The following is a 10929-nucleotide window of genomic DNA, read 5'->3' on the forward strand; positions in this document are numbered from 1 at the left end:
CGTAGCCTTGGCCAAAAGACAACATAAGTGATGTTGGGTGATGTCCACCTACGGTTCCTTTAGTTCACCTGGTCCGTGCGTGGTCAGGCTTCTCTCCTGCATAGTTACCATCTTTGCCTTGTAACTAATAAGCAATCTGTAGGGTGATATACCTTGTCTTCTAAGGGACTGGGACATACCACCACATGAGTGGAGGAGGTTGCAGAGGGCAATGATGAGAAGTGGCTTAAATCCTGACTGCCATTCGCTAGCTGTGTGACCTTGGGCAAGTCACCTAACCTCTCAGATCCACCTTTCCCCATCTGTAGAACGGAGTAATAATATTTCCCGTCCAGTGTTGTCAAGAGGATAAATATGTAAGGTGCTTGGTGCACGGGAGGCATTGCACAAACATTAGTGCACTTCTCCTTCCCTCGCTCCTTTTAAACCTTTTAAAAGTAGCCTTTTAAAGGTTACTTTAGGGCGGTGGTTTGTTGACCTCACTATTGTTTCACTTGCTATCCAGGGACATCAAGGACAAGCAAGACATACAATGCGACACATATGGCAAGAGGCAGGAAACACCAGATATGCACTAGAGGCCTAGGGGGAAATGTCTGGAGTTCTCTTTGGACGGCCGTCTTGAGGTGCGTGGTCACACTCAGCTGGAGAGTCAGCTATAAGGAAAGTGGCCAGTGGGACTCAGGTTATGAGACTTGACTTGGGCTCTAGGACTCCAGCTCTGCAACCTCAAGGACCCAGGGGTTTCACCCCACACCCAGACCAGAATCTGCTCTGCGCCCCACCACCGGCTGTGTCCCTGGGGTCCCAGGGAAAACCATCCCTCTGCTCTCAGCCTCCATTTCCTTATCTGTAGAATGAGGGGTTTTGACAAAATCTGTTGTTCTCAATCCAGGCTGGGCATGAGAACCAGTAGGGGAATTTTAAGAAAATGCCAGTTCCTGGGCCCATCCCCAAACCAGTGAAATCAGAACCCAGACATCAGAATTTTTCAAAAGTCCCCCAGGTGATTCCACCGTAAGCCAAATTTGAGAACCACAGGACTAATCTCAAATGTCCTTCCTAGCCTCCAGTGTCTATGAGTACTTGAATGGAATATTCTGAGGAACTGAGTTTTCTGGTGAACTTAGAATTCGTCACCGAAAATTCCTCCTTGTTTCTATTCCTATTTTTGAAAACATTTCTAAAGTGAGTAAGTCTAATTAATTGTGAAGGTCCTTCTTACCTTGATGTTTCTATGGCTACATGAGAAGGATATTCTGAGGAACTGGAGTCTTCTGGTTAATTTAGAACTGCGCCAAAGATTCCTTTTCACTTTTATTCCTATTTTTGAAAACTTTTCTAAAGTGTACAGTTTCCTGCCTAGGGAAACAGGGACAATAACTTCCTAACGTGGGGGCTACTGCATGCCCTTTCCCGAGCCAGGGCAGACATTACTAATGGATGATGACACCTCCAACTTGCCTTAAAAGTCCTTCTCAACCTTAGCAGCCACAACCAGTCAATCAGCTGACACTTGAGATGAATCGTATCTGCCATTCTGGGTATGGTGAATTTAGCTCGATATTTCTTTCATAACCAGGTACCTTTCAGGGCTTCAAGGGCAACATTCCATCAGCCCTTCCTCAACTCCAGTTCTTCCAAGTACACAGGACTATTGAACAGGTGGTGTAGGGGGCTGTGCCACATGTATACTGAGTCTCAATAAACTTTGGGTATAAACACATACAAATTTTTATAAAAGTATGCTTTGCGGCCAGCTACTTTTTTAAAAATTTACTTATTTATTTATTTATTTTTGGCTGTGTTGGGTCTTTGTTGCCGCACGCGGGCTTTCTCTAGTTGTGGTGAGCGGGGACTACTCTTCGTTGCGGTGCGCAGGCTTCTCATTGTGGTGGCTTCTCTTGTTGCAGAGCACAGGATTTAGGCGTGCGGGCTTCAGTAGTTGTGGCTCGCAGGCTCAGTAGTTGTGGCTCGCGGGCTCTAGAGCGCAGGCTCAGTAGTTGTGGCGAACGGGCTTAGTTGCTGCATGGCATGTGGGATCTTCCCGGACCAGGGCTCGAACCCGTGTCCCCTGCATTGGCAGGTGAATTCTTAACCCCTGCACCACCAGGGAAGTCCCTTTTTTCTTTTTTCCTTTTTTAAATATTGAAGTATAGTTGAGTTATAATGCGTTAGTTTCTGGCATACAGCAAAGTGATTAAGATATATTCTTTTTCAGATTCTTTTCCATTATGGTTTATTACAAGATATTGAATATAGTTCCCTGTGCTATATAGTAGGAACTTGTTTATTTTATATATAGTAGCTTGTATCTTCTAATCTCAAACCCCTCCACCTCTCCCTTTCCCCTTTGGTAACCATAAATTTGTTTTCTATTTCTGTGTCTGTTTCTGTTTTGTAACTAAGTTCATCTGTATCATATTTTAGATTCCACATATAAGGGATATGATATGATATTTGTCTTTCTCAGTCTGACTTACTCTACTTAGAATGATAATCTCTAGGTCCATCCATGTTGCTGCAAATGGCATTATTTCATTCTTTTTTATGGCTGAGTAATATTCTATTGTGTGTGTGTGTGTGTGTGTGTGTGTGTACACACACACACACACACACACACACACACCACATCTTCTTTATCCATTCATCTGTCGATTTAGGTTGCTTCCATGTCTTGGCTGTTGTAAATATTGCTGCTATGAACATTGGGGCGTTTCTTTTTGAATTAGAGTTTTTGTCTTTTCCAGATATGTGCCCAGGAGTGGGATTTCTGGGTCATATGGTAATTCTATTTTTAGTTTTTTAAGGAACCTTCATACTGTTTTCCACAGTGGCTGCACCAATTTACATTCCCACCAACAGTGTAGGAGGGTTCCCTTTTCTCCACCCCCTCTCCAGCTTTTATTGTTTGTAGACATTTTTTTGGGGAGGGTATAGTTGTTTTACAATGTTGTGTATTGTTTGAGGACTTTTTAATGATGACCATTCTGATGGGTGTGAGGTGATACCTCATTGTAGTTTTGATTTGCATTTCTCTGATAATTAGCGATGTTGAGCATCTTTTCATGGGCATGTTGGCCATCTGGTATGTCTTCCTTGGAGAAATGTCTATTGAGGTCTTCTGCCCATTTTATTTATTTATTTGTTTGTTTGTTTATTTATTTATGGCTGTGTTGGGCCTTTGTTTCTGTGCGAGGGCTTTCTCTAGTTGCGGCAAGTGGGGGCCACTCTTCATTGCTTTCTCTAGTTGTGGCAAGTGGGGGCCACTCTTCATCACGGTGCGTGGGGCCTCTCACTATCGCGGCCTCTCTTGTTGCGGAACACAGGCTCCAGACGCGCAGGCTCAGTAATCGTGGCTCACGGGCCTAGTCGCTCCACAGCATGTGGTATCTTCCCAGACCAGGGCTCGAACCTGTGTCCCCTGCATTGGCAGGCAGATTCTCAACCACTGCGCCACCAGGGAAGCCCCTGCCCATTTTTTTGATTGGATCGTTTGGTTTATTCTGTTATTGAGTTGTATGAGCTGTTTTGGAAATTAAACCCTTGTCGGTTGCATCATTTGCAAATATTTTCTCCCAGTCTGTATGTTGTCTTTTCGTTTTGTTTATGGTTTCCTTTGCTGTGCAAAAGCTTATAAGTTTGATTAGGTCTCGTTTGTTTATTTTTGCTTTTATTTCTATTGCTTTGGGAGACTGACCTAAGAAAACATTGGTACGATTTATGTCAGAGAATGTTTTGTCTGTGTTCTCTTCTAGGAATTTTATGGTGTCACATCTTATGGTTAAGTGTTTAAGCCATTTTGAGTTTATTTTGTGTGTGGTGTGAGGGTGTAGTCTAACTTCATTGATTTATATACAGCTGTCCAGCTTTCCAAGCACCGCTTGCTGAAGAGACTGTCTTTTTTCCATTGTATATTCTTGCCTCCTTTGTCGAAGATTAATTGACCGTAGGTGTGTGGGTTTGCCATTTACTTCTTTTGCTTAAATTGAATACAGAGAAGACAGTTCTGGGGAAATAGTATAGCAAATAGAGTAAGAGCCAGGATTCAAATTCTGATCTTGTCACTCATTAGGTCACTTTGGACCAGTTTCTGAAACTCTCCCTGTTAAATATGTCTAATAATAGTATCTACTTCATAGGGTTACTGTGAAGTTTGAATGAAGTAACAAAGCTAACACACCCAGGGTCTGACACAGCGTGAACTCTCAACAAATGTTACCCATTTACCTTGGTAATACCATTCATCAAAGGTGTCATTGAGTTATGATTAATAAAAACTGCATAGAAGTGTTAGAGGTAGTAAAGATACTAGCAGTGGAGATAATAGAAGTACCTATGTTGTGCCCCAAACACCAGCTGATGGGAGGGACATTTGAATCTGTGTCCATAAAGTGGATGCTTGGCAATGAAGTCTTGGGTGGCAGTGACCCGCATCTGGGGTGTGGTCATATAAGTCTGGGGTAATCAGCAGGAGCTGTGGTGTCCCAGAGGGGGCATTTTGGAAATTGGTGGGTGTAGTTTTTGCGTGACATGCCCACTGGCATCTGGGGATGAGGAGGAAGCTAGATATCCTGCAGTGTTTGGGAGAGTCCCACGTGACTTTTGAATGTTCTCCCAGATTAAACTCACTACAAATGTAAATCAGCAATACTTAGAACATGATAATTCTGAAAATAAGTTCTAAAAAGTTACTGGAAAAGTCCAGTAATTTAGAAGACCATTCCATAGAGAGAAACTGAAATGGAAGAAAGATCTTGTCTGGCAATGACTGTGTAACTTACTCATGCTGTGCAGCTTGCTGGTTCTATGCATTAAGCATTTCTAACTACAGATTTTCCTGAAAAGTGTTTCAATGTAGTAGGGCAGTACTGTGCAATGAAACCAACTGAAAATATGTAACAGAGATTTGAGATTCCTTTGAATAGATCTTGAACCAGATAGAAATTTGTAGACTCATGTAATACAAGGATCTCATTGAATTTCATTGTTATTTTTAAAAATATTGTTATAATATTGCCACCTATATTCATACAAACACACACACACACACATAGGCACAATGATAAGAAATCTAGGTTATAAGAATTTCACTTTCAAATTATTTTTCAGTTGGTCTATTCTTTTTCAACATTATTCTGATTCCTTCCCCAGAGGTCTTCCTACCACTTGGCCTCTTTCAGTCCACCCTCTCACAGGATACAGCCCCAAGTTCTTGTTAAATACCAGAGATTCTATCACTATAGTGACACCCCCGGTCATAAAATAGGGAACTACCCTGATGCTGTACTTATAAATAAGTCCCAGCTCATTTATGATTGAGTCTGTAGCTGATCTTAGTATACTATCTCTATTTTAATTATAGTTATTTTATTCTTTCACGTATGTACAGTTAAGTGTTCTCTATTATTACTTAGCCTAACACTCATTTTTCTTCTAATGTCCATCCATACTTCTACCCTTACACTTTCCTGTTCTTCTTATAGAAAGAGCTCCTGATCTTCTTACTTCTCTTAAATCCAAACCCCTTCACCATCAGCAGGTGCAGGCAGGTGGCTGCTTCATTGCGTCTCCCAGTACAGCCATGCGTGAGCATTTATATTTTGAAATACATGCTACTTTATTATACATTATCACCTTTTTTATTTATCCTTTATGTTAGAGGAGTGGTTCTCAATGGAGGATGATTTTGCCCCCCGCAGGGAACACTTGGCAATATCTGGAGAACTTTTTAGTTGTCAGGTCTGTGGGTAGAAGCCTGGGGTGCTGCTAAATATCTGCAAGTGCACAGCACAGCACTTCAAGAGTTACATGGCCCCATATCAGCAGTTCTCACATTAGAAACTCTGTGTTAGAGTTAGGGTATTACATTAATATTTTAAAAATGTGTATAGATGACTTATATAACCCATGAACTTCATTTGTCATACAAACAAGCCATGTAACAAAAACAAAACTTAAAACATATAAACCACTGGCATAAATCAAAAAATGCAGAAGTAGTCTAGGTAGACTTCGGATTCCCCACCTCCACCATCACCCTTGAACTAGTTATGTAAATAGAAAGTGACTTTGAAAAGTTTTCTGTCCCTTAATCTCGTGTGGAAGCCAAAGGTCAAATGTGAAACTCCAGTGTGTCTAAATGACTGAGCACCCACCCCCCAGCTGTGTTCCTCAAGTGACTGTCCCCAAGCATCCTCGTGCCAGGAAACATTTCTTCAGCACCTGGTGGATCTAGTCTTCTTCCCTCCCATTTTTTTTTTTTTTAATTTTTATTTATTTATTTATTTATTTATTTATTTATTTATTTTTGGCTGTGTTGGGTCTTTGTTTCTGTGCGAGGGCTTTCTCTAGCTGCGGCAAGCGGGGGCCACTCTTCATCGCGGTGCGCGGGCCTCTCACTATCGTGGCCTCTCTTGTTGCAGAGCACAGGCTCCAGACGCGCAGGCTCAGCAATTGTGGCTCACGGGCCTAGTCGCTCCGCGGCATGTGAGATCCTCCCAGACCAGGGCTCGAACCCACGTCCCCTGCATTGGCAGGCAGACTCTCAACCACTGCGCCACCAGGGAAGCCCTCCCCTCCCATTTTGGCGGTGAGTTTTTAGGGGACACTCAAGAGGCCCCAGGTCACCCACAGGATTTGGTGGAAGCACTTCCCCTTCAGTCAGCACCTAGTTCTGGGTCGCTGTCACAGTCTCTAACCTAGAGGAACACAGCTGCAAGGAGGCAATAATGGCTTCCGCCCTGTGCCACAAATATCCTGAGAAGAATGTCTCAGAATTGTTTAAAGGCTTGGCACTTAGTGTGGCTAAGATGTGGGAGAAGTGAGTATGTATATAGTACCATTAGCACATTCCTTCCCAAGATGCATTGAGACGTCTTTGCTACAAATGGGGTTAAACAAATGGCATGGAAAATTCCAGAGTCTGCAAAACAAAATAGGGGTGAGTAGACTTTGTAGGAGGCTCTGATTCTCTTCCCGGTGGAGTAACTTGGCAGCATTTGGCCCCCGTGCCACCATTTATCATACTGTGTGGCTTTGGACACAGACTTATTCTTCTGCACCCTGACGGATGTCCTCTCTATGAAGGGGATATGGAATACCTAGCAGATGCCTGGCACACAAAAGATACACCATGGGCTGCTTTTGCTTCATAAATCCACTCAAGGCTGTACAGCATAGGGGAAAGATGGGCCCTCCCCCTGTCAAAACTGGAGCTTGGTTTAAGTGAGTTATATCCACGGCAGCTTGGATAGCACTGGGGAAGGGTCCAGGCATGAAGCCAGCCCTGAACTCTAAGCCACCTAAAGGCTACTTCCTCACTTAGGACTGTCTTTGGACCCTCAAACCATCTTAAGAGGCACCGCTTGATCATTATAAGCTCTTGCTGTGTGCTGACTCTCATTTTATTCTCATGATAATCCAAAATATAGGAGCTATCGTCCCATTTAATGGGCACGGAAAGTGAGGCCTGAGCAGTGATGTGAGTTGCCCAGGCTCAAGGTGGTGGGGACCAGAGGGCCGAGGCAAGACTAGACCCAGGCATGGCTCTTACCTGCTGCCTTTGTACCTGGTCAGGGCCTCATTCCTTCCTTCTGGGGAAATCACTTCCAAAAGCCAACTAACACACCTCCTGGGAGGGGAGTTTGTGAAGCCAGCCCGCCCTTCTCCAGGACTCCCAACTCACAGGGCCTCAGCCCATCACTCCAGCCTTGGCTCCTAGCAACCGCATCCGCTTGGTGGAGAAATGGGTGGGGCCCAAAGAGCAGATTTATTGCGTCTCCAGTGCCTTCGGCTCTGTCCCAGCCACATAGAATTGGAGCGATGACAAGGATAAATGTGTTTAGCTCCGGGCTCAGTCACTGAGGATTTATTTAGCACCTGCAGTAATAAAAAATAACAACACTGCAGCGTGCAAGGCACCACACGGGCCTGCGGAAGGATGCCGAGGAGGTGTGAAACAGAGGACGCTCGCTTGCTCTGCAGCTGCTTGCAATCTACTGACGGAACGGAGACAGTTCCCGGAGAACCTCAGAGAGGGAACAAGGTGGGGCATCTCTGAGATGAGGAACCCGAGAGGTTGTGTGCTCTGAGATCACGCGGTTAGTTAGGAGTGGAATGACAGCTGCGGATTCTGTGCCACTTCCATGAGCTTTCTTTTTCTTTTTAAACACACGTGGAAAAATCAAATATAAGGATACAGCTAAACAAAAAAGCTGCCCAGAGATAACTACTGTCACCCTGGTGGAGGACACCTTCCAGCCTCCTCTTTCTCTGTGTAGATGGACATGAACATGCCTGCAACGTGTGTCCTTATTTTACACAGTTGGATCACGCACATACTGTTCAGGAAACTGCTTGTCTCCTTTATGATGCTCATCAGCTATTTAAGTGGCTCCCTGCGAGGGGGCTGCCAAAGGGCAGGGAAGAGGGGCACTTCCAGGAAGTTCTCCCAGCAGGGCCTCAAGGAGGTAGGTGGAAGGCAGGCGGGTGAAGATGACACCTGGAGGGGAAAAGATGAGCCTGGTGAAACGTGTGGAGGGCTTGAGCACAGAGATGCTGAAGGGAGCCCGTTCAGGTCTAGGGGGTCGCAGAGGAGGCAGAGTGTAGAAAGCAATGTGCTTCAGGGCTCCTCCGAGAGGTGCAAGATGCTGGTGAGCCTGGCTTTGTGCTGAGGGAAATTCCCATCTCCGGCTTCTTTAGGTAAGCAAAGCATCCGGCTTTCCTGCAGCTTCCCACACACCTTCAGATGGCGCTTCAGGAGGAAGAAAGCATGAAACCAGTGTTTTTCCAAGCTGTGTCCCAGAGAACACAAATCCCACAAAAACAGTTCTCCAGAAAAAGGGTTTAAAAAGTTTGAGAAATGCAATCTATAGTCACCCCACCTTGGAGAATCACAAGGCACAGAAGCTTACCTAGGCCCTGGGAAGTAAGGAGATTGGTTTCACCCAGGGTTTCCCAAATGTATTTTCTCAGAATGGTGCTTACCATCTCTGGGATTTCCCTCTTGCTCCGAGCCCAGTGATATTGGAGAAGACATCACGGAGCACCGGGATGGGAGTCTCCCCTCATCAAGGTGACTTCCTTACCATCAGCGGAAAGCCCCAGGCCTCAGGCGCCCACACCCCGGCCCTTGCAGGGTCCCACAAGGGCAGAAGTCAGCCATCTCAAGGGCTTTTCTGGCTCTAACATTCTCCTTCTGAAATTCATGCCAATTAAATCTCACTTGGAGAGAATACCTAGGGGGTGGGATAGCCTAGGTAATCAAATTTGTTGGTTAACTTCACTCATTTATTCAACAAATATTTCTTGAGTTCCTATTATGTGTCAGGAACTGTTCTAAGCATTGGAGATTCAGGAGGGAATCAGATAAGATCTTTTCTCTTATTGCTCTCATGAGAAACAGACTACAGATAAATAACTGTATCATATATTTGTCATCTAAACATTATGAAGATAAAGTAGTACAAGCACTGAGTGTGGGATGGGGGGATGGAGAGGGGTAAAGTGATCTGGGAAGGCTTTTCTTTTCTGGCTGTGCTGCACGGCTTGCGGGATCATAGTTGCCCAACCAGGGATTGAACCCGAGCCATGGCAGTGAAAGCACCGAGCCCTAACCACTGGACCACCAGAGAATTCCCAGGGAAGGCTTTTCTAAACAGGTGACATTGAGCAGAGACCTGAGGAAGTAAAGGATGAAGCCATGCCTAGATCTCAAAGCAGAGCATTTCAGGCAGCTGGAATAGCAAGTGCAAATGTCCTGAGGCAGGAGCATGATTGAGGAACAACGAGGAGGCCAATGTGGCTTAAGGGAGTAAAAGAGGGGGAGGGTATTAGGAGATGAGGTCGGAGAGATGGGGGGGGTCAGATCTTGTGGGACTGTGAAGGTCATGGTAAGAACTATGATTTTCTTCAGAGTAAGATGGGAAGCCATTGGAGGGGTGGAGCAGGCGAGTGACATGTGATACAAGGGAGGATTTCTGCTGTCTCATGGGATGAACAATTTTCTAAATGGTGAGAGCCCACTCTCTGCCTTTGAGAATAGCAGAACTTATGAAAAGTAATTGAATTTTCATCTGATGACTGAAGATCTCACAAGGCCTCAGGACTGGTTATTCATTCATTATACACCTACTACGTGCCAACATTTCTGCTAGGCACCAGGGATACAAATATAGTTGATATGACTTTTAGTTCCCGACTATTGATGCAAAACCATCACAATTACTTTGTACCCCTAATTAAGTAGGACTCCAAGCTTCCACTGGCCATGGTGGCAAGGAGTTCCATCTCAGTCATATTTCAGGAGGCAGATGTTCTCCCTTTCCTCTATGGTTCCATATGAATCCAGTGGCTCACAGGTGCCTGGGAGGGGAAGGGCCTCTGGTCCTCCAGTCTCTCATGGATGACGCCAAGATGCTCATGGTCCAAGCCCAGTGATATTTTCAAAGGCAAGCAGCTCCATCCCTCTGTGCCAACTAGGGCTTCCAAGATGCTTTCCTTGGTTCCATGATTACAGTTCTTAAGAACACAGTCTCCCTGGGATCTACTTTCCACTCTCAGCGATCAGGTCATCAATGGATGCTTCGTGGGTACGTAAGCAGTCCCCTTCCTCAAGCCTCTTATAACCTTTGGTCCAACAGACAAGTAAGGCAGTTGTGGCTGGGCTCTGTTGAACCGTAGGATAGCCTAGAGCTATTTTGCTTACAAAGAGTAAGCCAAAGTAGGCTATACAACCCAAGTTCTTAAGTTTGTTTTTTTTTTAATAAATTTATTTATTTTTGGCTGCATTGGGTCTTCGTTGCTGCACGTGGGCTTTCTCTAGTTGCAGCGAGCAGGGGCTACTCTTCGTTGCAGTGCGTGGGCTTCTCATTGCAGTGGCTTCTCTTGTTGTGGAGCACAGGCTCTAGGCACGCAGGCTTCAGTAGT

This window comes from Eschrichtius robustus, chromosome 15 (assembly GCF_028021215.1).
Source record: "Eschrichtius robustus isolate mEscRob2 chromosome 15, mEscRob2.pri, whole genome shotgun sequence".
NCBI lineage: Eukaryota > Metazoa > Chordata > Mammalia > Artiodactyla > Eschrichtiidae > Eschrichtius > Eschrichtius robustus.